This window comes from Antennarius striatus, chromosome 4 (genome assembly GCF_040054535.1).
Source record: "Antennarius striatus isolate MH-2024 chromosome 4, ASM4005453v1, whole genome shotgun sequence".
NCBI classification, from domain to species: Eukaryota; Metazoa; Chordata; class Actinopteri; order Lophiiformes; family Antennariidae; genus Antennarius; species Antennarius striatus.
In genome coordinates, this window is record NC_090779.1 from 7,211,043 (window position 1) to 7,238,478 (window position 27,436).

Consider the following 27,436-nt stretch of genomic DNA (forward strand, 5'->3'; position numbering starts at 1 on the left):
TATTCTCATTCTGATTATTAGGGATACAGTCAGCAGCACCACACATTGGATTTGAGATACACATTTATAAAGTACTGCCAAGATAATCAGTAAAATAGTCATAGATTAGTCATAGATTTGAAGGTAAGATCATTTTCGGACAGCCCATAGTATTTATTCTGAATTCCCAAGGTTTATTGGATAATTAATTCATTTCTGGAGCTACTGGAGGTATTGTATAAATGTTTTTATGACCAGGATTATGGCACTCGGGAAAAGTAAACAGTATCAATAGACAGGTCATTTTACTGTTTAGCCCCAGTGACGTATGATGCCCACATGACCACTGAATGTGGAAGCTGCTTCGGCGGAGATTTTAAGGTTTTCTGACCGAAGGGATGATGCTTCACATATATAACGTTTATTTTTTATTTTATTTTTCATAATGATGAATAACATATATGTCACTTAAAATTAACTTTACTTTCCCTTTAATTGATCGTGTATTCAAGTAATTTGAATTTAGTCATATGAAAGGGTCTCAAACTTCCTAAGGATGTAGTGATAGATGTCAGATTATCTTTGTTTTTCTTGAGAGTGTACATCCTGTGCACAATGATGACCAGAGCTAATCCAGAAAGGTTTGTAGATAACTGAAAATCTAAAACTAGAAATTTATATCGATGCCACTGAAACCATCAAGATGAAGACTGTGTCGGGTAACAAAAAGATCCACATGGAGAAAAACCATAGCAGTCATACATGATAAAGATTAGATTATAGATTTGATTTGTGTTATTGATCCCAAAATGGAAAATACACATGTTTCAGCAACAGAGTGCTAAGCATGAAAAATGAAAACACACACACACACACACACACACACACTAGCCAGGCCAAACACAATGAGGAAGGAAGTGTCCTCTTTTTTCCATATGATGTCAGTCAGCAGGTCCCGAGCAGAGGAAGTAGGACAGATGATGGTCCCATTGAGATCAAGGGCTATAAAGGCATGAATGATGAAGATGTCAAGTCCATGTATTGCGGAGGCTCTAAGTAATGTGAATTGGTGCAGCATAATGTCCTGATTTGAAGAACAGGTCTCTTGAGGATGTATAAAACTTTAGAAACCATGTCTTTCCTCTCCAGGAAGCATGCATGCATTTTACAGCCTGCATGGAACTCATACATGTGAATCAGATGCATGTTTACCAGGAGGTTCTCTCTAAGCGCCTCCCTATCAGTGTGTTTTGTTAGCTCTCCGCTCCATTGGTGCTCATCCACCACAGAAAATCGTCGTGGGGGGCCTCCGACGACTGCTGTGCTCTTCCTCGCAGCATCCTGTTCACATTGTGTCGTGAGCATGTTCGGGCAGCGCCCCCACATGACCCTCCGTCACCCCCACAGTGGACCCCACCTCCACCTGCGAGCTGACCTGTCTGCCTGGTCCCTTCCTCCTGCATGGACCCGTACAGTGTTTCCTGTTTTTAGTCTCCCTCTGGGATCGTGCATAAACAAACAGAGAGCACTCCGCTCGCACGTGTCCGTCTGATAGTTACGTGTAATAACGTAACTATCCAGGTCTGGAACAGATTACTTCGAAGCCTGAGGAGCTCTATAATCAGAAATGAGCAGTGTGAGTCACAACTCACCTCTACGAGACGGAAAAAGGATCAGACTCATTCCATTAGCTGTTTAAATTGTTTCTATGATAGGCTGAGAGGCAGCAAGTGGCGGCAGGTCAGAGGGTGTCATCCGCTTCATTTCCTGCCCAGCAGCTTGAAGGATCCCGCACCAGCAGAGAGGGATGTACCGACTCACACAGCCATATTTCTTTCTGCCTCTCAGTCTTTGTACCTCTCTCTCTCTTTCCCCTCGGGATCTAATCCATTGTGATGAGGTGGGAGTTGAGAAGATGGGGGTAGCTCTCCTCTCCACATGGTGTCTTTGGCCCTGTGAACGTAAAGACCTCTCACATCCTTCTGTTGCAGACCCAATGTGTCGCCAAGCACAGATTACTATCAGCAGGACGGCGTGGTGAAAAGGCACCGTTTCGCTGGGGTGGGGTGAAATGGAGGTGAGAGAGGGAGATGGAGCTGCACATACAGAGGGAGAGGAAGTGACCGGACACCTCTCCAGATACTGTTGTCCCTGTGTGTGTGTGTGTGTGTGTGTGTGTGTGTGTGTGTGTGTGTGTGTGTGTGTGTGTGTGTGTGTGTGTGTGTGTGTGTGTGTGTGTGTGTGTGTGTGTGTGTGTGTGTGTGTGTGTGTGTGTGTGTGTGTGTGTGTGTGTGTTCCTGTCCACTGCAAAAATCATATAGGAGGGGTGAACTACTGACTGTAAATTGACTATGGGTGTGAATAATGATTGGAATACTATTAGCTGTCTTTCTGTGTCATCCTGATAAACCGATATTGCCCAAGATCAACTGGGTTAGACTCCAGCCCCCCCACTACCCTAAACTGGATTGGCAGTTATAGAAAATGGATGAATTATTCATATTTTATCATTATTATACAATTTCTTTTGTTTATTTGGGTTTCTTTTTTTTTTTACCACTATGCAGATTAAGGTTTTACATCAAAAGCCTATGATTGGTTAAAGAATGAATGAAGAATAATAATAATACTTTATGAATCCCCAGTGGGGAAATTTTTCTTTCACTTGATATATATTCACACACACATGCCAGACTGCAAATACAGAGGACGAGGATCTCTCTCTCTCTTTCTCTGTCACACACACACACGCACGCACGCACGCACGCACACACACACACACACACACACACACACACACACACACACACACACACACACACACTCAAGGGCAGCCCTAGTGGCGCCCTGGAGTAGCTTGTGGGGTTCAGTCCCTTGCTCGAGGGCACCTCAAGGGTGAACTGACACCTCTAAAGCTACCAGTTCACACTCCATACTTTGGTCCACACTGGTCTTGAACCACTCCCACCCCCCCAAGTCAAGCCCTTGTGGAAGGAGCTACTGTCGCCCCAGTAACAAGCTATGCAAAGTTAGCTCCTTTTCACAAAGCCACAACACAGCAAAGCATTAGTTAAATTAGTAGAAGTAGGTTAAGGATTATGGGGGTCAGAGTGGGGGTGAGGGTCGAGTCAGAGCTCAGTAGAGACACAGGTGAACAAGGTTCAAGCCCACAGCATAATTCATTTAATTGCACATGGTTACGTTTATTATCCCCCCAATCGCTAATGAAGTGCTTTCCTGAAAACATTTGAACCACCAAACAGATTGTGTGGAACCGACACACAATTCATTCACGTTTGATTAGGAACGAAGATGGATTTCATTTGAGGAGTGAACGACACAATATCAAGTTTTGGTCAGATACAATGGCGCTTGAGTGATGCTTTAGTCAGTGAACATTTGAGCTTTTTGTGCTCACCGTGTTTACTGACGTGCATCTTAGAGATCATGAGTCAAACTAGATGCTGCCGGGGGCAACAGATTAGTGTGTTTGTATGTTTGTAGCATGCTTGTAGCATGGTAGCATGTTTTTAGCTCACAAATATTTCCATGTATGCTGAATAGGCGACACAAACCCTTTGTTATTCTGACTTATTGAGAGCAGGCTGTCTAGTCTCATCATGTAAATAGTCTCTATTAGCTCCCCTTAAGTACACATTTATGAACAAACTACTCGTATTAAATGAGTTGGAGTCATTAGTGTTGAGTGCTTCAGACTTCGTTTTGTAATCATGAGTGACTGGGTGATTTCAACAGCATCTTATTGCTCCCTTAAAATAACTGGACGTAAATCTTTCTCAACAAAAATAATTTAAATCAAAAATAAAAAGTCAATTTTAATTCCTTGACAGCACATTAATTTGCAGCTATTTGCAGTGTCTTTGTTCTTTTACAAAACCAATAATGCCAAAAACTTCGGTCAAACATAAATAAATGCTTATTACCTTAGACTTTAAATGTTGGTGTTTCAGACAGCAGGTCTGACCAAACAAGATGGAGAACATTTCTCAAATTGTTTACATGATTAAAAATAATGGGGCAGACTAAACAATAGTGGAAATAGTCAGCTCTGTGGCTTGATCAGATTTCTCTGGTCACATAAACAACCCAACAGCATCTTCATGGAGCTCACGTCTACCCTTATATTGCTGATTGCTTATTCTCTATTGCAAAAATCAATGGTTTGGCTGAAGACAGGGTATTCATGTAGGATGCTGTAACCAATAATAAGAATGTGAAGGAGAGGAAAATGCTCTCAGGGCCTTTCATTAATGGATCTAAGTGCTGCACCACTATCTATTTCTACAGACGACTGTAACAACTGTAGTTAACATCTTTTCATGATCACCCCTAAGGGCAGAGCTTGAGCTGATAATTATCTCTCATTGTGTCCATTTATATCTCATAATCACACTGTAATCTTTTGTACTAACTTGTGAACACTATGTTGTCGTATCAGCACACAACTTTTAATAACCTAGCTCTGCATTGACTGTGTGTGTGTGTGTGTGTGTGTGTGTATGTGTGTGTGCTTGGTGCTTGAGTGGGAGTTTACATCCAATCTGATTGATGGAGGCGGCGGTGGAGGCAGCGCTCCTTTGGCTGAAGCGACAGACAACACCAGGCTTCTCATTAACCTATAATAATACACCTGTCACACTGATGCGAAAGCATCGCAGCAAATTCACTGTGGCTTGGCTGCTCTCGCCCCTCCTCTACTTTACCATCCCTGTTCCATCTATCTCCTTCTGTTTCACTTCTTTCTCTCGGCACCCTGGCACATTAACACACAAACACACACCAAGTAAGCGCCACCATTTGGAGAGCGCCGCTGACGGTGAGCCAAAGCTGACCGTAGCAGATGGAGGCTGGAACGTGTGTGTTCTCTACTTCCTGCACAGAATGCAGCAGCATAGGATCTGTTTTCAGCAGTTCACTGAGACCAGGGGTGAAAGGAGATCAATTTTTCAGCTTTCACTGTTGCGATGTGTATTGAAAGCTGTGTGGCCTTCGTCAAAATGGCAAACAGTTTATGCTATCAAACAACATACAATGAGTCCACTGAGTGGATTAATATGCTGGCTGACAGAATTCTTACCTATCTCAAAATGAGATCATTTTTCAACCAACAACACTAACAACGGGCTGCACCTTGTGTGTAAATCCTGTCCTGAACTTGTGTTTGAAATATTTGCAGTAACTGTTAAAATTAAGATTTGATTTGACTTTGGTCCTGTTCAGTTTGGTTGATTGAATGTATATTTAGTACCAACCAATTATAGCATCTAATGTTGTGAATATCAAATGTATCATCACCACATATAGCATGATTTCCAAATATTATACATGGTTTAAAAAGTATTATTTGTACTGTTTTAAGCAGAAATGTTCTGTTCTAAACTGACTATATTGGCATGAACTGGTCTAAATAAGGTGCACAAGCTAAGATGCGTGTACATGCACATTTAGACAATAACTTCTCCGCAGATCTCTGTTTTCAAGTTATCGGCATGTTGTGTTGCACTTGTGTTGCTAACACTACTAGCATAGATGTTACAGCAAAGATTATCTTAAAAAAAGTTGTGTCCTCTTTGTTTGGGATCTCTGGGCTTGGATTAATGTGCTAAAATGATAATAACTTTTAACAATGCATACATGACATATTTTTGTAAAACTTTAGCATAACCAGATCTGTTGAGTATATAAATATGAAATGCAGCTTTCAAATGAAGTACAGCAGTTGAGAAAAGGCCTTTCATAGTTAAATTGCACCAGTGGCAGTTACTAGACGTAGATATGAAATAACTAACCTTAGTAAAGTTGTTATAACAGCTAAAATTGAACACAATTTTTTTTTCATAGATCCAATCATTTTCCTATCATAATTTTTCCATAGGTCATTTCCTCCTCATCAGAAAGGCTCCAGCTTGTCTGCCAGACGTCTTCATTCCTCCTTGTTCGGCCCAGTCACTTTTCTACTCCCTAGCGATTTTTGTGGTTTTTTATTAAGAATATATGCACATTTAGTGCCAGGAAAACACCCTGGGAGTACATGGGAGTATGGGAATGCGGCTCCGAGCCACTGGAGAGTACGGAGAAAGAGAGACGACGGAGAGGACCGATAGTAAATCAGTCTGGACCCTAGTGTCAAAACTGATGCATGTGAGTCGAGGCTCCTTTAGAAGATGTAAAAGTTGTTTAGGTTGGGGTTTTGGGGGGAGTACAGCTACAGTAGCACCCATTAGTCACTCTGTCAGATGTTAGAGAGATGGACAGGGTTCTTCTGGAGCCATTTGACGCTAACAGCCTGTAGAATTCAGATTTCCTGATATTGGCAGGGCTCAGTCATGATTAAAGAATGAGCATGTGTGGTGCTGAGACTGCCTCTGGCACGACTCCCCACCACCAAACTCTAATCCTCTTTGTTTCATCGTATGCCATGCAAATCTCTCAGATGATCAAATATTACTGTTATGATGTCGAAGTCGAAGTCTGTTTGTGTTGGATACCAGCTGCTCTCATTAAGGAAGAGCGTAGGGTAAGTAAAAGAGCAGCTCCATGAGCTCCGACCTTCCTTTTTGAGCAGGTGGCTTCCCATCGGTCCTGACAGGTGACAGACATACCGCCGCGTCTTTGTCTCTGGACATCCATCCTGGACTTTCAGAGTGAAAACATTCTCTGCTTTTGGGAATAAAAACATCCTACCTTTCTCAAGCTTTTCAGCCACACACAGACACGCATCGCCAAAAAATTGTTAACACATTCAAGAAATCAATGTTATGTGGCGTCAACAATTCTTAAAAGACAAAAGCAGTGACACTCTCTTCAGTATCCCAGACATTATGGCACAGTCCTCAAGCACCCTTGAATTTTTTAGTTTCATTTTGAGCAATGTTGGGAACTAATTTGACTATTTATCGACTGAGCTGTCATTTGGAGGAGATGGGCTTTCAACGCCTGAACTGGTGGAAAATTCGCTCTCCTGATGTGCGGAGTGGAGAGTGGAGCTCTTTAACATGGAGGCCTGCTGAGTTTCATGTGTACGGACAGGCAAACTGGACATAATGAAAGCAGGGGAAGCTGCATTCGCCACTTAAATGGGTTTGCGTTCATGAAAGTAACGGTAAATTTATGTATCAGCATGATCAAAACGAGAGGCAGGAGGTGGGGAGCAGAGCGGATGGCCTTTAATGCATATTCTCGGGTGCTGATTAGAGAAGCTATGTTAATGAGATTCATTGACAGTCTAATGTGGAGAGCAGCATGCCCCCTGCTGTTGCTGTCTGCGCCGTCCCTTCCACCCGCTCCACTCATCTTATTTATTTATTTTCTCTCTCTCACATTCTTTCTGTTCTGTGCAGAAGGAACTGTGTTTCTACCAGAGCAGCAAGGGGGCTGACCTTTTCCACCAAACTTTGGATTGATCACAGTTTTGGGGTCATACTTTTACAATTACGTGCTTCGCACGACCATCCTATGCCTTCCTCAGAGGCATCCAGCCAAAACATACAAACGCACAGCATCATGGGGTTCGGGTGAGGCAGGCAGCTTGGATAGATTATTAGGAGTAATGACAAATAAGCCACTCCTGACAGTCTGCTCAACAATAAGCACTGCATCATAGTCTGTCACTCGGAGTGTCAGTGTGTGCCTGAAGTATGGTTGTGTGTGCGCGTGTATGTACACCAGTAAATCCTAAAGGATCTACAGAATCTCTGGCACAGTGAAAAGCTGCAGAGAAAGTTGAAGGCCCAGATGTTTTAACTCACAAGCTGAAGGATGAGTTCATGGCAAGAACATCTGAGGCTTCCAGCTCAGCTGACCTCACAACGAAACTGTTAATCCACCACTGAGGCCGTAAGTGTAAATATCCTTTTCATGAGAAGGAAAGCTGTGGAAGAACTGTGACCTAATTATCATTTTTTCATAAGAGTGTTTTAAAGAAAGGTAGATGAGTCAAAAACATTGGATCGACGCAGAAATAGGAACAAATGTGTTGGGATACCTGTGGATGTATGCCTGAGAAAATCAGGGGTTACACTTAGTTTTTGAAGGAAATGGGTGAGACTATGGACAGCAGGGAGGGGGTGGACGTGTTCAACTCAAGTGGTCCCTATTAAGTAGAAGTGTGTCTGTGTGTAGGTGATCCTGTTTCAGCACAGGAAAGGCAGGACACTACTAATAGCCTCCCCCAGGCCTCTCTCTCAGTTGTGTTAGTCGAGTGGTTGCAGTCTCAGAGTCGTGACAAAAAGGATGAGGTCAGCAGAGGTCGGATAGAAGGATGGATCCCATGGTGTTGTATTTGTGCTGTGGTCACAACCCCAACTTCCCACTGCTGAGAGAAAACAAAGAAAAAACCACAAGCAAGTATCCGGGCAACAGTCATCAACAGCTCACACTCAGACTGGCCGCATAAACAAATTTGATTCATACTAAATCATTTAGACCGGTCTTTAAATTGCCTTGATGTACTTATAAAAACATATTAATACAAAAAGTCTGCATTTTATTATTTTGTTTATCAGTAGTTTGGTTTCTGCACTGAATGCAACATGACTTGGGAACTAAACTGCAGACACAAGCAGATTCTACTACCCTGAAAGTGGCTGCTGTTCACCTATAGAGGGCGCTCCCGAGGGAGCCCTGAGTTAATGACAGCGAATAGAACTTAACCCCTAAAATATTTATTTGCTCCAAATTCTAGATTAAAAGTACATATTTTATTTTCAAATAACAATAGTTTTTATTTTTTTTGTTTTAGCCACTAAACACATTGTTGTGTTAATAGCTGATTAAGGATTGACAGCTGATTGTGAGCCAACACTTCGTCAAAGGTAGCCAAAGTGTAAAGGTGTGTGTGTGTGTGTGTGTGTGTGTGTGTGTGTGTGTGTGTGTGTGTGTGTGTGTGTGTGTGTGTGTGTGTGTGTGTGTGTGTGTGTGTGTGTGTGTGTATGTGTGAGTGAGAGAGAGAGTATACACTTACACACACATACATACATGCAAAACTCTCCCGTCTTTTTCTCTCTCCGCAAAAATTCTCAGTTGTTGCGTTGTTTGTAATACAATGGTATACTATAAGATCATTTAGATTACATTGATTAGATTAAGTTTAAATATATTGTAGCACAGCACAAGTACAAAACAAGGAATGGTAGTTTGGCTCCTGACCAACCTGCATTGATTTGGATCATTTTTTTAAAAATGTCCATCGTCAGCTCCATGATTGTTGGTGAGGTATTGTTGGACTATTTGAAGACTTTTTGGTGACTCAAGCACTATTTCTTTCTAATATTTACATGGCTCAGGCCCAGATATTAACCAACCAGCTGGACAAGATGAGTTAACCACCTTGTCCTTTGCAGGCCACTCATCCAATCACATACCTGCTCCTGAGGATCCAGCCAATTGCTGCTTCAGACTGAGGAGTCACACGAGACCAGTTGAGCCTTTTTATGAGGACATACCAGACCAAGAGGGGGGAGGAGGACAGAGGAACAGTCTTTTATGGGTTACTGGGGATCGTGTACTTCTATCTGAAGGCTATTAAAGGTCTCCCCAGCATGGACGCTCTCACAGCCTGAGGGTGGGAGAAAGAGCACCTGGGCTCTGGGGGGAGGAAAAGGCTTAACCCCTGCTCAGCTCTGCCTTTTTTATAGTTCAAATTTCCATCTCACCGGTTATATTTCCGGCTAGCATAGACTCTTGTAATCCAATGACCAGTCTCCTTCTTGGATGTAGTAATTTATGAAGCAGAATTCAGTGAAGACAATCTGTATATATAGAGACTCCTGAGCCCCCCTGGGGTTATCGTGTGGCGCTGCTTTGTTTTTTACTCAACAGGCAGCTGCAGGGATAAGTGAACTCGCTCGAGTTTTACTGACCTTTGCTGTCTCTCCTGACAGGCCTTTACAACACACATGTGCCCCCACAAAAAGTGAAAGCCTGAATCACTGGGAAGAAAACTGCTCCCATAAACCAGAATGTGATTGACTCCACCACGGGGAGTAAGATGCAGAGACCGCGCTCCTAACTGAATTATACTTTTTAAATTGAGCTCACCATTTCCCCAGCTTGTTCTCCTGTATCCACCCATCCAGAGGAGCGGGCCATTTGCTGCCAGCAAGAGAGAATTTTTCGCTAGATTGGCTTTGTCACTTTGATTCATGTGGGTCTCGCTGGTGAGAGCGGTTCTGAACCTGTTCTCCTGCCTGTGTTATTAACTTAGCATCTTAAAGGTTCTCTGTAAGCAATCAGTCTTCACAGGGGGACCTGCAAAATAATTAATTGTTCCAGGAACCGTTCTTATTTTCTACTTTTTATTTTTGTCTTCTTCGCTTTTCGTATACCCTCTCAGCTGTGAGCTGAATGTGGCTGGAAGAAGAAGAGCATAACAAACAGAGAAGAAACGAAAAATACAACATTTTGAAAATATTTATTACATGATTATTCTATATTATTAATAACACATGAAGAAAACACATCAAAAGCACAGCATTCAACATTGCTCTTCTCAAACATATTCAGAGTTCTAGATAGTAGCCATCAATGTTTAATTATCAGATGTTTGATGAGTTTTACTTAGGCATTAATCACAATTTACTGCTGTCAATGTTTAAGCTCATCTGAAATACTTTATATACCATCGTATAGTTTGATTTACAGCAATATATTATATTCTAACAGATCAGCGGCGTAGCATCTCAGTCCTGTGGGGAACATTTCAAATTCAGTTTCATGAGCTCGGAAGAAAAAAAAGCTTGTTTTCCGCTTAGTGACAATGCATTTTACAGCTAATCCAATAACTGTGGAAATAAATTAAATTATACTATGAAGTAGGGCATTTTTCTCATAAAAGATACTTAACCCTCCACTTTGCCGGAAAATTTTGAATTCAACATCACATTTATTTTTATTGGACAGGAAGGTTGGGAAAGATTGTAATCTGTAGAGTAATTAGTGGCTATCGCTGTCGGATGAAAGTTAAAAGGGCATGGATATAGCGCCCTTCCTTTCACCTCTTGTCTGGTGTTTGATTATTGGATGCATGTGGAACCTGTCAGGTGAATAATCTGATTATTCAACATTGTATCTCACATGGCAGTCGTCTTAAGGCTCCAGGATGACCCTCAAAATGTGTTTCATGTGAAACTGAAATATAGCTGGGAAGTAGGACTGAAGTGTGTGGCTGTTTCCTGTAAAATAGTTGTTGCTCTACTTAAATATTTATGCAGATGAACTACAACCTCCAGGAAGTTCAGATAGGCAGACCCGTGTTGCAGACACAAGATGCAGTCAGTTCAGGAATTTTAAAAGCCAACATTCAAGTCACAAATAATAAATAATCCAATCTGGCCATTGGGTACTGTAACATATAATTCCAGTACAATGTCTTTAAAATCTGAAGATGTTTTGCTCTGATGAAGGATGCCCGTCATGTAGCAATATAATACAATATTACTTGTCCACCATTCAGACAAACCCCCGTCCAGTTTGGTCACTTGAAAGTGTTGAAAGAGGATTCTGTTTGATTTTTTTGGATAATGAAATACAGATCCAGAATATATGTTGCTGTCCCATAAAATAACTACAGGTGTTACCATTGTTTTACCTTAAAAGAAGTCAATAAATCCCTAAAATATTCTGCAAAGACTGAGAAATATGGAGTCAAAAACTCCAAACTAGCATTTGAAGAACATTCCTGACTGTCTTTGTTCTTACTTCTCGACTTCCCTGCAGTCTGAGTTCAAATGCCCTGCGCCTCATGGTCTGTGGATAAGAGAGTGAAAGTGACAGAATGGGACGTCAGCTGTCCCCACGGGGACTTGATGTCCTTGTGGCTCAGCAATGAGAAACAGTCAGCAAGCTCTAAATGAAAACCCAAACTCATCGTGACAGACTCTGAGCTCAACCCTGTTGACGACTGGACTCTCAGTTTGGTCAGGAGCCATGTTTACATGCCATACTGGAAAAATACCGAAATATTGGAAACCCAAATCCATCCAAACAATATGAACATTATCCTCAACAGGTGTCGGCGTTTGGCTGTGAGCCAGCGGCCAACGGTCTGTGGTGAGACGATGAATACGACTGCAGCAAAGCCATCAAGTGTCATTATAAATCGCTCGTGGGTTTTCACTGGCTGGTCTGCTGTAGTACATATGCAGACATGCTGGTAAACCTCAGAAGTCTGCCCTGTGATTGGGGAGAGAGATGATGGGCCTCTTGGTTAATGGGGAAAGCAAACGATGGAGGAAGCGAGTGTTTTTCTAGCTCATCTGGCTTAGATTATGCATGCCTGCACTCCACTGTCACAGTGAGAGTGGAATGGAGATAGAAGCATTGAGATATGAGGAAAGCAGAAAGTGAGGAAGAAGGGGGACCGGAGGAGGGAGGGGAGTAAAAAACAAAAAATAAAGACAGATGCAAGAGAGAAAGCATTTACAAAAGGTTTGGAGATTTGTGATGAGTTTTGGCTGCGTCGCCCTAAGAGCTCAGCACAAGTTAGCGGCACAAACCCTTTAGTTAGGCCTCGTGCGGCAATGGAGGCGGAAAAAGCTCTTGAGTCAAGGCCCTGAATGAAAGCAGAGGGTCTGAGTGCAGGGAACAGAGCCAGACGGGACCGCTCGCCCCTGGCGTGTCCTTGCCTGTTAACTGAGAGCTCATGCCTGGCACAGGAGGACAACTTTCACCCTCCTCACCTCCAGAGAGAGCATCCTGCCTCATCAGCCATCCCCCTCCTCCTCCTCCACCTCCTCCTCCTCCTCCTCCTCCTCCACTGCTAATGTGCTCAACCTGGAACAGATAAAGAACACACACAGACATAGGTGACCGCATGCATATCACTTGCTGCGGGTTAGCGCCGCTAACCGCCATATCTGAAGCTTTAAACACATGCAGGAATGAATCATCTCTCTGTTGACAAATGTCATGGCTAAAGCTTTGAATCAGTTTCATTTCAGCATTTGGCCTCCTGCCTATATTTGCCTTTATGTCCTGCAGCTCGCAGCGTTTACTGGAGGTGCCTCTCTGCCTCTGTAAATCACTCTCGGGGGTTGGAGTGGTTCTTTTTAAAGTGGTATTTTCTGTCTGCATGTTGTTGTCTCATAAATGTGTGTGTTTATTTGTGTGTGAGGTAATCCGGGCTTTTAGGCAGCGAGCTGAGAGGAGGGATTTGGAGCCCCCGCCGGTGTGTTTCAACTCGTTCTGTAGCCTTCGTGCAGACAGGCTTTCTGGGTCACGCCTAATTGACGACTTGTATTAATAATAGTAAGTGGCATGTGTGTGTGTGTGTGTGTGTGTGTTACCAGTGTATATGAATGTGTGGCTGCCCTGGATTTTGCTGTATCACTGTCCCCAGGCACAACTATGACACCCCCCCCTCCCCACCAAAAAAAGAAAGTCCACCCTCCCTGGGGTTTGTTCTGTTTTGGGGGATATCAGTAGGACACAGAGAGTTGATGTTGGTGTGGGAACGTCCTGCTGTCCTCTACACCCTCGTCTATTTTTGCTCTGCATGGGGTCTCTTCGCCCCCACTCCCACTCAGACAGGAGAGGGGCATGATGGGGGTGGCAGCGTGAACAAAAAACATTGCGTCCAAGGGGGTCAAAGGTGTTTTTTCTGGCTGTCAATATGAAGAGAGTGTCATGTCCATCCACACCTTCATCTCCAGCAGAGCAGCTGACTGCAGCTATGATGTAGTTTCTATAAAAGAAAGCCCATTAGATGGTCCCATCACACTTATAACAGCACTACCGCAGTCTTAACAAGAACCAGGAGAGCTGAACACATTATTCCTGTTCATAAAAACCCTCTATATTATGGCTTGGGTGTTAGTTTTATAGTTGTTGCCATTATTTCTATCAGTAGTAATAATACGGGGCTCGTGAGTGATCTGAGAACCCAGCAGCCGTTTAGCCACACTTCTTCAGAGAAGGAAAGGTTGGTTGGATAGCAGCATTAGCCTTATTTTAGCTGTGTTATGAACATTCATCAGCAGCTCCTGGTTCTTGCCTCAGACCTTCTGTTAATATTTGCACACAGTTTCTCTGTAGAGGAGGGGTTGTTACCTTGGTGGCTACGTATTCACTTGTGTTGGTCTGTCAGTTAGATTATTTAGAGATACTGCCTTGTCTGACACGTTCATAAATATCTTGAAAAGTATAACCTTCCAGTTTGGGTGAAAACAACATAGAGGAGTGTTTGGACTGCTGTGTCTTTGTGGAGGTATGCAATCGATTGGTGCCCCTTTAGCTGGTTTTACTTTACTTTTACTTCCCACTGAAAGTAGTTTAGATGGTCTGAAACAACATAGAGTGTCCTCAAATCATCATTATTTTTAGGACACTGCAAGCAATAAGGTTATAGTCACAGATTCACTGAAAGGAATAAAAGTATGGATATAGATATAAAAGATATAAATGTGAGAATAGTCTAAAGATAAGGAAATTAAGAAGAACACTAGGAAAACAGCAAAGACAGGTGATATGAGGAGAAGGAGGAGGAGGAGGAGGAAGAGTGTGGCCAATGAACTTGCAAAGGAAACCAGGAGCACACTGACTTAATACAGATGAGATAATGAGGCACAGGTGCAATCGAGACACAGGTGAATCCGATCAGACACACAGGAGGGAAAACAGAAGACAGGCAGGAAGTGTGAATGCTCAACAAGGAGAAATAAACATTCAAAACCGAATATGACACAACAAATGAAATGCAAAGCATGCCAAGAACCTTGGAGGATTTCTAGTTAACCAAAGTTATTCTGGAAAACGTCACATGTATGTCCTGTGTGCTATATTCCATACTGCACATTTTATTCACACAATGATAAATTTTCCTTGTAAATCCTGCTTGATGCACTTTGAGTCTGGAGGTCAGTAAGCCGTTCTCTCTGTGGCAAGTAACTCCTGTTGCTGGGCTTCCTAATCCCTCACAGAGTTGGTGTGTTGCACACACACACTCCAGTAACACATCCTCCTGTTTCTGACACAAGCCTCTGCTTTATCTCGGCTTCCTGTCTTTCATTTGTTCCTGATCCACCAGCTGTAGCTGGACAGACCCCCCCTTTTTTTCCTCTCTTCCATCTTCTACCTCAGAGTCGTTGCTGCTCCCAGAGGAGACGTCGGCGCAGAGAGAAATCATGGTTGTGATCACTACATTTTGACATTCTGACGGCATAAAATCCCAAAGCACAAAGCACAGCGTTTGTGTGTGTGTGTGTGACGAACTGAAAAAAAAAATGGAGCAAAGGGAAAGCACCAGCATTTGTTTATTTATGTTCTCAAATGTGTTTATATGTATATTGATTATTTCAAAATTCCCACATAAACTGACGTCCCGCAGCAGGAGGACAATAAATCTGCTTGTTAAGGCAATATGACTGACTTGGACTCAGACACAGTTTGTGGAATGTAAATGTGATAGCTTGTGATTCCTCACATCTGCTTTCCTCAAATGTCCACATCTTTATATGGTCAAAGTATTCTGCCTCTTGCTGTTTGGTAACAGGGTCTAGGAAAAGGCCTGAGATCATCTGATCACATCCATATCCACATTTTGACATCTGCTCTGCTGCCTGTTCACAAAGGAGGCATTGAAGTGTGCTGTGCGCACACACTCCTGCTGCAACACACATCCATGTGATGTGTAAGAAACTACAAGTAAACATGTAACATTAACACTCACACACACTCACACACAAACACACACATCAGTTCTTTCTATGAGAATCAGGCTGCTTTTGTTTGAATGTACAAACCGGGCCAAGTCCTGCCTCGCTTGCTGAACTCCGTTGTCATGGCGACAGAGACGTTGAGGCAGTTGGAGTGCATCTCCACCATTGTGCATCTACTTACGCTGCCTCTATTACTATTAATGGACATAAATATTTATACGGTTTGGAAGATATTTTAACATCGGAGGAGAGCCGGCGGCCTGTGGTGAGCGGAGACATGAGCTGATGAAGTGGTTTGTGTCAGACATTTGTGACTGTGCTCACGGGTGATCGCACAAGTACCTCTGTCAGCAGCTTAACGCTCACATGGTTATCATTTTAATGTCATGTAAAAACAGGGTTATTACCATGTTTTACTTACATTTATTTACATCATCATCAGAAATTCTAAATGTGGTCATTGATCTGTAGCAGAGCCCTGATACTGAAGCGTGTTTACAGTAACGTAACGTAAATAAGACTAGCTCAGAGTAATCAATAAAGATGGCAGATGAAAACATGTTTTAAGATGAGATTTAAAGGAACGCACCGACTCAGACAACTTGATCTCCTCGGGTTATTTCTGTTGCACACATAAGACTAACTAAACAGGTGAATACGCCTGTTTGCCTGAATGAACAATGCGTGAAACTCGATCATTGATCAGTCATCAATCAGTGACATGATCCTCTGGATTGGGTCCGGGTACATTGAACTGAACGAATAATATAGAATGTCTGAGAGCGCAGGGACATCAACGGAAGTTCACATTAAGTTCACATTAAACACATATAGGCCAACCTAACTGTGCTGCTTTCCTTTTGCTTTGCTTTTCATAAATGGCACTCACAGCGCCAAGGTCACCCCACCACTTCAGCGAGACGTTTGAGATCTATATTTTATTGGCTTCTGTGCCGCCTGTGTTTCACACTCCTCGATTTCTCTCTCCAGCTTTGTTCTTTAACACACACACACACATCATCTTTTGTTTCTGCTCTTGATCGTCTCTTGAATATGCAGCAGTATTTCTGTTTAAAGTATAGGATCGAGGTTCTTCGCACAGACAGCTCAGCTTTACAGCAGATTATATCATCAGCACAGGCTGTGAAATTTACAGAGGGAAAGAAGAAAAATCATTTTCTATATTTCATTTGCATGCTTTTCTCATCTTTCCTTCACCCTTTTTGTGAACAAGACCCCGTCGCATGGCCATCTCACAATCTATCTTCCTCCTAATAACTAATTTAAATGGTTATGATAATCGGTTAGTGCTACGAAATGAAGAGCCACTAATGTGAAGTACTTCACACTGATTGAAAGTGTTAAATACCAAAAAGATGCTTATACAAAAATTGTCAACAAAAATCTTTTTTTTTTAAATTCAGAGGGCCAATATGCTTTTTCTATACTGAAAGTACCACAACCCACAACCCATTACGTGTCCTTGTTTCAGGCTTTAAGAGCAGTTTCTTTCAGTTTATTATATTTTTCAAGCTATTAAGAGTGTGTTGAAATTACACATTTACACTGCATTGTGTGTGCGTTTGTGTGTCTCCGTATTCCCTAAACAGAAAAACCGCTGAATCAAATAGAATTGTCAATATTGCTTAATAAATAAACGCATACATACATACATACATACATACATACATACATACATACATACATACATACATACATACATACATACATACATACATACATACATACATACATACAGTACATACATACATTCATACATACATACATACTGTTAGGTAACTGGACTTTTATCCTGAAGTCCACCCAGAGCAGTTGTGCGTGTTCAAAAACGGAAGGAGAAACAAGAAACAAACCGTTTTGTTTATCAAATGTATTTGCCCTGATACAATATTTTAAGCAGATCTGGGTTCTCTGTTCCTAATACAAAATCTTGTGTTGTATGAACCGTGACAGGGGGCAGGATCAACACGTTCAGAGAATCTCAGATATTCATTATGCACGTCACTAGGCTCCACCTTAAGGATGGGCCACTATACATTAGCTCATATACATCGTGTTGTTCTCTGATTGGTTGGTTCTCCCTTATACGGTTCTCCAGTATCAGTTTCCACCTACAACAGAGAGCAAAAAAAAAATAACACAGCTGGCATCCGCCGCTAAACTGTGGACGCCCATTACCACAATATATTTTCTAAACTCAAAAGTTATATCATTACTAAATGAAATACAAAGTAAATGCAAAACCTGAGAATATACGTGATTATATTTTCCTTCAATACATACATACAGTACATACAGTACATACATACTTACAGTACATACATACAGGTACATACATATATACATACAGTACATAAAAAACATACAGTACATACATACGGTAAATACATACATACATACAGTACATACATACAGTACAAACATGCATATTTATAAACATACATACATATATACATAAATACATACATACATACATAGATGCATACACACTCAACATACGTCTTTGTGCTCAGCTCAATGAAGTTGAGGTGTCAGACTCATGTCTACCTTAAAGGACGATAAAGCTGCTAACAATCTCCTCGTCTCACCACATCAGGCCATTAAGTGAAGCTTAATAACAAAACACTGATCGCATGCTTCCTGCTTTTTTTCCTACCAGTCTTTGGGACTCTACAACACAACACAGCTTTGAGTTACTGACAGACATGAACTCACTGCAGATTACAATCAGGCTTTTCTCCACCTGCCTCAAGAAACTATTATCTCTCATACAGCACAAAGGAGGAGGTCAGTTCTGTCCGTTTTTTATCCTTCAGTGTCTCCTGTTGTACTGTTTCAACTTGGGGTAAATTACATTTAAGGGTTATGAATGAATACAAAGCCTTAGTATCTCTTTTAAGTCCAGTGTTCAGCTCATGGGTACAGTAGTATATTTACTAGTGTTGGCCTCGAGGACAACAAGCACTGATTTGCACTTGTCTACAGTGGTGTGCACTTTTTCCAAGACCAGGAAACAGGAAACTGCTTTCATTATTTAACAACGCCCTCCAGTCCCGAACAGCTGTTTTGTTAGTTGTAATCAACAACGCTCTCTCCTGCAGGATGAACAGTCAAACAAACGGAAGGCAGTGGAGATGGGAGCTCTTGACCTCAGGTGAGTGACTGGAGCAGATTTAAAACTGGTCTTCCTGTTAAGCTCAAACCAGAAACACCGAGGGAGGGGCTGATGTTTTCATACCAGCGCTATTCCCTGAGTCCACATCCACATCTCATGTGAAAGTTTTATGTATCTGTCACTTTCAGAGCCCTATCATACAGTCAGAGCAAATTGAACATTCATCCTGAGGGAAAATAAATATTACATTAAAGAATCAGATCCGTTTTTATTAAGAATGTGTGCACTTACGTCTGACGAGGGCATCAATCCTCCCCAGATGGACTGAGCTTTTTGGATTTATTATTTACAGATGAGCTTTTTTATGTAACTCGACAACCAGATTTTCTCTGTGAAACCTCCTGCTGAGTTTTTACGTGATGAAGAAAATAAGAGACAACTTACCTCTTTCCTCCTTGTTTTCATCATTTCTTGCTTCCCCTCGCTGTGACGAAATCCATTTCATACGACATGAGGCGTGCATGCCATTCATTCCTTGATGCCTGATATTGAAGTAAGACATTGATGACAGTATTTGTCCATTTTTCCTCTGAGCTCATTGCTTTGAATCTCCGCAGCTGCTGCTTCAAGGTCAGATGTCCCATCAGACTCTACACCATCATCCTATCCTGTCCTGTATAGAAATAATTACACCACTGGGCCTCCGTATCCCATGATCCACTGATGAAATCAATCACCTGGATTATCTTTGTGGGCTGGCCACATCTTCAAATAATGAAACAGAGATCCGCTGGTAAATGAATGTGTCACATCACTCGGACATGATGAGCCTCATCTTTAACCCAGTGGACAAATAACAGTCCATTTCTCAGCCATTACTTTACTCTGACTGACGGTCTTGTGGGCAACATGATCCTCCCAGCCACAGCAGGTGATCAAGCTACAATTCAATTCAACTGAATTCATTTGGTCAATCATAAAATGATTATGTATGATACGTAGTTCTAAAATATATTATGTGTTAATAATAAAGAATAGGATGTTTAGCAGGTCCAGTTGTAAAATGGGCTCTTGTAATATACTTGGGAACAGGGGCTCACAAATAGTGACTTCTACTAACAACAAACCCCCCACAGACGTTACAGGCAATCTAAAGTGGAACCTTCTAGCTACCATTTGACAGCTGAATAAGATCTGTCCAAACATTCCTTACTTTGGATGGTATATGAGGATACAGTGATTAAAAAAAACCCTAATATAACTTGACTAGAATTTGAATTTACTATATATAGTACATTCTGTGCATGCAAACATGCTGTATAGCTCGATAGGGCTTGGAGATTCTTTGCAGGGGTCCTGCAGACTCTCGGATCATCACTGCCTAAAATGACAGTGAGTATGCACTGTTGCTGTCTGCTGACTCATTCATACAGAAGTGAGGTGTGATCAAGGAACAGTCTGGTCTAAAAGGCTCTTGTATCTTTGGTTTTCAAATGAGGTAAATATCTGTTGATGAGGTGTTCATTTACCAGCTGGTAGGTAACTATGTGCTGTTAGCTGCGTGCTCGGATTCAAAGCAGGAAGCCAATGAGAGTTAATCAGATGGTTCGTCATTCAATGAGCAAAAAGATGCTACAATGCTGTGAGTGTGTGTTAAATCTGAGGTTTCATCACAAACCCTCTGATTTTAAGCTATGATTTCCACTTTAACTGGAATTGGAAAAGGTTATTAATTAGTGCTGAAAGCTGCTTTTGAAAGAAATATTTTATACAGCAGGGATTCTGGGAGAAGAAATCTGTGCCACTGACCTTGTGAGATCATTAGGGACTAGTTGTGGAGCCCACAGTAAGTCTTTTGTAAGGAAGAATGATCAATAAATAAAAATACAGTGTTCAAATTGTTTTTTCCTCCACGGTCATCCATGACCTTTTTGCAAATCCTGAATTTACAGCTGGGTGTAAGAATAACTATAAGAACATAAAACGTAAAATATGTGTTTATTCTTTCTTCCATAGATATAAAAATGAGATAAACATTTATTTTATATCTTTTTCGGATGTTTATTGTTTGGCTATTGTCTGTTTTATGTGTTCGTCTTTGGAAGCGTGCTGCAGTTCATGTGCATGTGGAAACAGGAAAGCAAACACTGCTGACAGGAGGAGCCTCTGATTTGTGTTTTATAGTCTTAAAATGAATTTATCCATGCCAGTGCCTGTACTTAAAGCATGTTTGAGCAATGCAAATCTGTCTCATTGTGCTGTGTTTACATCAATATCTGAGACATCTGGGTTGTCAGGAGGAAAATCATCCTTTGTTTGCATTCTCATATCTGTTCAGAGGATTGGACAGGTGTTTCCGCAGAGCATGCCTGTCCTCCTTTTTGGTCACACCGCGCACACAAACACACACATATACAGACGAAGGCAGCAGGCAAGTCCCCGATGGTTGTCCTCAGGGTTGGTGGATCTCACATAGAGCAGACAGTAATGAGAAAAAGGATAACTGTGTTCCATCAACAGCTGAGCCCTGCAGCTCCTGTCAGAATTAAATGCACATATATAGCTGCTGGTCATGCAGTTGCTAAGGAAGTGTTGGTATCCAAGCAGGAGTTGGCAGGGAAACATCCTCAAAGTTGATTCAGGAGATTGGATGCCGCTGGAGTTGATTTCAAGCTGCATTCATATTTCATTTGTGTGTACTCCTGTTCTGTAGAGGAGGACGAAAATTACCTGGGCATCTGTGAAAAAGATGCAGAGAAAGCAGGGCTGCTCCAAAATAAGCTCTGGGAATGTCATCATAGGTTGTTGGACATAAAGAAACAATGTTAGCTTAAACTGTATTTAGTCTCCACATTAATTTTGGTGAGTGGGGCCTCATATATAGGTCAAAGGTAGGAAAAATAGTGACTATGTTAGTGCTCTTTCTTCATTTCTTCACTCTCCAGACATCCAGAACACATGGCATCGAGTGCACTATAAAACATTGTTCAGGAATACTTATCAACATTAGTCTGTCTGGGTTAAAGACCTCGGAATATGAATGTATGTCTGAGAGTTCACTGAAACCATCAAGTTCAGATCCTAAGGAGGCATGGTGAGCATAGAAGAATGACTGGTGTGCATTCTCTAGAGGTCAGTGACAGAAGTCAAGGTGTTTCGTGGTGGATGGAAAAAAATATATTTGTTAAATCAGAATTCTGAATCAAAATATTGGACATGACCTTTCTGGACAGCTCATGGAATGCTTCTTCTGGTAACACATCTCTCATGTTATCAAACTTCACTTGATTGACTAATTATAAGAACCACAAAACCTTTCAAATTTGAAAGGTTTTCTGCTCAATAAGTTCATCAAGGATGACCGTGTACAGATTTTCTGTTGTGCTCCTCGGGATCATGGAATTGGGAGGGATGGCGCTTTCTCACGGGGTCATCTCTTGGGTCGGATGTGAGATCTGCTGCTTTGGTATAAACAGTTTGGAAAACCCCTCTGACCTCTTCTCTTTGACAAAAGCAAGAAGAGACTCAGTTTTTTCATTGCAATGCAGAACGTCCATGGATCTCTGCTGGGCGATATCACTGCAGTCTTACATATATGTACAGCATGAAGACAAATTCACAATCCTCCTGTTTCATTATATACATTTTGCACATTCCAGTGTGTCCTCATCCATTGTCTTAACTGTAATAATGTTATAAAAGGTCTGCAGGAGGCCATCAAAGTTGTTTGTTACAGTATTCACTATGTGTGATATGAAATTCCATCACTTAAGAGCATTTCTAGGTGACCTTGAATGGCCTGCAGACTCAAAAAAATAGATGTCTTCTTTGTGGATTTGAAGAAAAATGTGTCAAAATCAGAGAGTAATGCTAAAAATCTTCTGCACTCAGACAAGTATTTAGCCCCTTATGACAGCACCAGGTTAAGTATGTGTGCAAGGAAATGCGAACAGATTTTACCTGTATTAGCAACATAGTGAGCAATGACAGAGTAATGTCAGCTGTTTTATCCATTTGTTATCCAAAAAAGGAAGCAGCCTGAGTGTAATATCTGATCAGAAACAGTGGCTGCAAGAACACAGATGAGTCCTTTTGGATAAGATGAGACCCAACAGAAAACAAAGCTGATGACTGGAATTCTGTGGCCATGACAGAGTCATATTTAGATTTCTGTGAACTCCCTGTCAGAGCTCCTACTAACAAAGCAAGGAAGTCATGTCAATAAGACGCATTAGGAAGACCTTGGTCTCATTCTCTGTTTCATTATGTTTTGCCAGTTGAATGCGACTGCATTCATTGAATGCATGTTCAAACTTGGCCCTGCTCAGGTGACTTAACCTTGCACATGTACTAACATGTTTATTACTCTTTTCATACCTTTTATATACCCAGTCAAAGTTTGACCAGACAAGACATCCCTGAGATAGTTTCATCATGACTTTCTTTTTCAGAGCACTTCCACCAGGGTGACGATCTGCTGCCATTGATATGAAGTTCACTTAAATGAAAGAGTGCATTACCAAATGCACCTGTATACAGGCTACATTATTAACAGAAAACTTCATTGTTCATTCATTCAGCTCTACCTCTGAATGTCAATTCTTCTAAAATGCTCAGTCTGTTGAAGCTAACTCTTTAGTTGAGCAAAAGACCCCTAAATGGTGACTTCAGAGGGTGAGTGCTAACTCCTAATCCATCCAGTCCGAACCACGACGGGGTCTAGCTTCAAACTGACTCAAATTATTGCCCAGAGGCAATTCATACAGCAGGGTTGGCTAATTATTATCATGGAGGCAGAAAAACTGAGGTAAAGTAAGTTCTCACCTCACTACTACAGCACCTTTTGTCTTTATTGGTCTGTCTGTTCTCTGTGGGCGATGAAGTGTACTGTTTAGCTCTCAGTAAAATTAACCATTGTCTCATTCTCTCACTGTTATTGTCGTTTCCATGGCCACGTGGCAAGCCAGGTTTAAGAAAGATGACTCAGCACCAGCACCTTAGGAACAAATGAAGGCAGCAGCTGAGACCATTGGTTAGAAGCACTTTGAGGTCAGAGTCTCAGGAGTAATGATTGTTTCTGTTGGAGCCTTTAAAAAATGATGCAATACATCCAACTATTTTCCTGTAGGCGAGACAATTGCAATCATCTCGTCACATGAAAGACATTCAGGCACGCACACACACACACACACACCTATGGAAAATTCTGTCAAGCTTCATGTTTCTGGAGGTGGGAGGAAGCCGGGGAACCCGGAGAGATCCCAGACAGACACGGGTAGAGCATACAAGCTCTACACAGAGAGGAATCCAACCCAGAGCCTTCCTGCTGTGAGGTAACAGCACTACCCACTGCACCACCGTGCTGCCTGGGGCAATACGCCCTGCCTTCAATCACTAACGATGAAACTACACAGCAAAAACTGTTTAAAAAGTAAATCCACACAGTGAGATCACCACTGTTCCTCTTTTGCTGCTAATTTTTATCAGCTGAGAGGGTTTTACAGTGCGCTGTGCCGCAAAACCTCAATGCATAAATCTTAATTCATTTTTAAAAATCTTTTATATCCCACAGTTCCACCCTGCAAGCCTCGCAGGCCAGAAAACGTGTCTGGGCTCAGCCCGGCTTGACCGATAACCACACAGCTCCATAGCTGAGCTGCAACTCAACCACAGACAGATGAAGTGAGTCAGACAGACGGACAGAATGGACGGCACACCTACAGCAGCTGAGAGGATAGAAAGAATATTAGAAATATTCCATCTCAGGTAAACCAATCCCCAAATGATATGGATAAGGAAACAGATTCTCCGTGACAGATAAGTGGTTCTTTCCCTGTGAATCAAATTTCCAGAAGAGGAGAAGGAGACGGAGGAGGAAGAATGGGGGCGGGGGTGCAATGGTGGCTCCCCTGGCCTACTTTCCTCCATTAACCAGTCAGTTCGTCCTCCTGGGAACACTGGAGGTATATGGAGGGAGTTCAGCCACGCTTGGCCTGGCACTTCAAAACAGCAAAGAAACGGCTGCACTGGAAGGAGGAGGAAGGGCAAAAACGGTCCAGTCATTCCTGCTTTCCAGCCTTACACTCTCCATTTACTCTCACTCTCCAACCTCGCTGCCCCGTGTGTGTGTTTTTCTCTCTGCTTGGCTGATCTCATGCCAGCAGATGTTTCTGTTGTGCATTCCTGAGAGAAGAGGTAGGTAGGTAGAGGCAGACTGACATGTACCTCTTGGTTCGTAGCCCACTTTCCCTCCCACTCTCCCTCTTCAACTCTCGCTTTCTCTCCCATATCCTCAGGCTGCTGTCACTGACTGAGCTACAGCAGGTAGACATCCCTAATTATTAAGGTGGAGGAAAGCGTCACACTAAATGGCCTACAGGTGTTTTAAAGCAGAGGAAGCAGCGAAAAAGAAAACACCAAACAAAGAACACCTGCGTTAAAGATATTCCTAAAAATTAATAGCAGGATTTTCTTCTTCATGCTGCTTCCTACGGATTTGTCCAATTACTCATCCAAACGGTGTTGCAGGCTTGTTGCTTGGGCTCAGCCAGGTCACACACAACACCGTTACCACAGGAGTTGTTAAGTAGAAGATGTCGCCAAAGGAGGATGATTCATTAGCTTCCAGCTTAAGAGAGAACCTGTCATCCTGATCACACCTCCTCCTCTTCCTCCACCTCAACCTGCCCACCTCCTTCAACTCGACTCCGCGACAGATGTAAGCGGAGCGCTGATCCAGACGGAGACGCGGGGATTCAAATGATTTCAGGTTCAAGCGCAGTGATTTTCAGTGGTGTCAAAGATGAATTTCAGGAGATAGAAATAGTTTCCGCTTATAAATTCAGTTTGTGTGAATATATCTAGGTTGAGGAAAAGCTCTGCCACCAGAGAAAATACATGCTGAAGTGAAATTCTAAAAATCCAAGACGTTAAAACGGAAAATGAAAACCGCTGACCTATTGAGAAGAAGTGTGACTGAGTGTGTTTGTGTGTGGTTCCTTTGTAGGAGGAACATCCAGGAGTTTGATCCAGAGGCCACGACAGGGGGGCAGGAGCCATGATGTGACAGTGTGTCCATCTCTGGACTCCAAACCCGTATTTCAACCGAGCTAGAGACTGTCCAACAGTGTTTCTGGGTGGAGATGACAATTATGCTTCTCTAGTTTTGCTTTACTGTCTTACTTTTCTGTAGGCGCCTCACACTCGAGCTAACTGTCTGTCAGCAGTAGCTGTCAGCCGCATCGTTTAACCATCAGATGGACTGACAGTGAATATCACATGGTAACAACCTGCAGGATTCAATCAGGATATTTTAGCTGCAGTTCAACATTGCCCTTTTCGTTCAGTTTGAGACATGATGATAAAAAAATTTGACTGGAAAATAAATGATGATGTTACTTCATCTATTTTTTCTTTCAGTCATCCTGCGGTTTGATAATCTCTTGCTGGTCTGATGTTTACAACCTAACCCTAACCCTAACCCTAACCCTAACCCTAACCCTAACCCTAACCCTAACCCTAACCCACTGACGCTACCCAGGGTGGACCTGCCCTCTAGCATCTGACCCACAGATTCAAAACTGACCCAGGAATTCACAGAATCTGGTTGATTTCTCTGAATGAATAGTTCCTGAACATTTATCTCTGCGCAAACATGATTCATTTCTGTTTGTGACTTAAACAAATGATATGCCTGTTTTCAGTTTTCATGCTTAGTTAAGATTATCCCGGCTTCAACTGTTAACAGTACTATAATTAAACAAAATGAGACACAGCTCTCTCTCTCTCTCTCTCTCTCTCTCTCTCTCTCTCTCTCTCTCTATATATATATATATATATATATATATATATATATATATATATATATATATATATATATATACATATACATACACACTCTATATATATTATATATAGAGTGTGTGTGTGTGTGTGTGTGTGTGTGTGTGTGTGTGTGTGTGTGTGTGTGTGTGTGTGTGTGTGTGTGTGTGTGTGTGTGTGTGTTTGTTTATTTATACGAGACACTCAAACAGTAGACTGGTATCTTGGTGCCTCTCATCTCTACAGGGAAGCAAATCAGCAGATTTTACAAGACTTTTTTTTTTCTACCACATCAGCATCAACATGTAGCTCCACAGTCGCTGCACAGTAATCCTCACATACTTTAAACCTTCACAACACAAACCACATTTCAACATGGGGAACAGGCAGTTTTATCTCTGTGCATAAAGATCAGAATGTGAAACCATATCTAGTCTTTATTACTGCATACCGAAAAATATTTACAGACAAAACAATCAAACTTCACATTACGCTCAAATTCAATATTAAATTACTCCTGTGCTGTTGCTGGGGAAATTTCTTAACACTATATCCCTTGTGTGTGTGTGCGTGTGTGTGTGCGTCCGTGCGTGTGCATACGTGCAGAAAATGGTGTATCTTATGAGTCTGTGAAGCATGTCCACAGCCTGTTTAATGAGATAGCGTGCGGTGTGATGCTATGTGTGTGTGAAATTGAAGCATGGGCTGTGTAAATTGAATTAAATGGGTTTGTGTGTGATAAAAATGAGCAACGTCCTGGTAGCTAGCACAGTCCGCCTATCAGTGTGTGTTATATGATTAACACAGGAGTAACATTTCCTGCCAG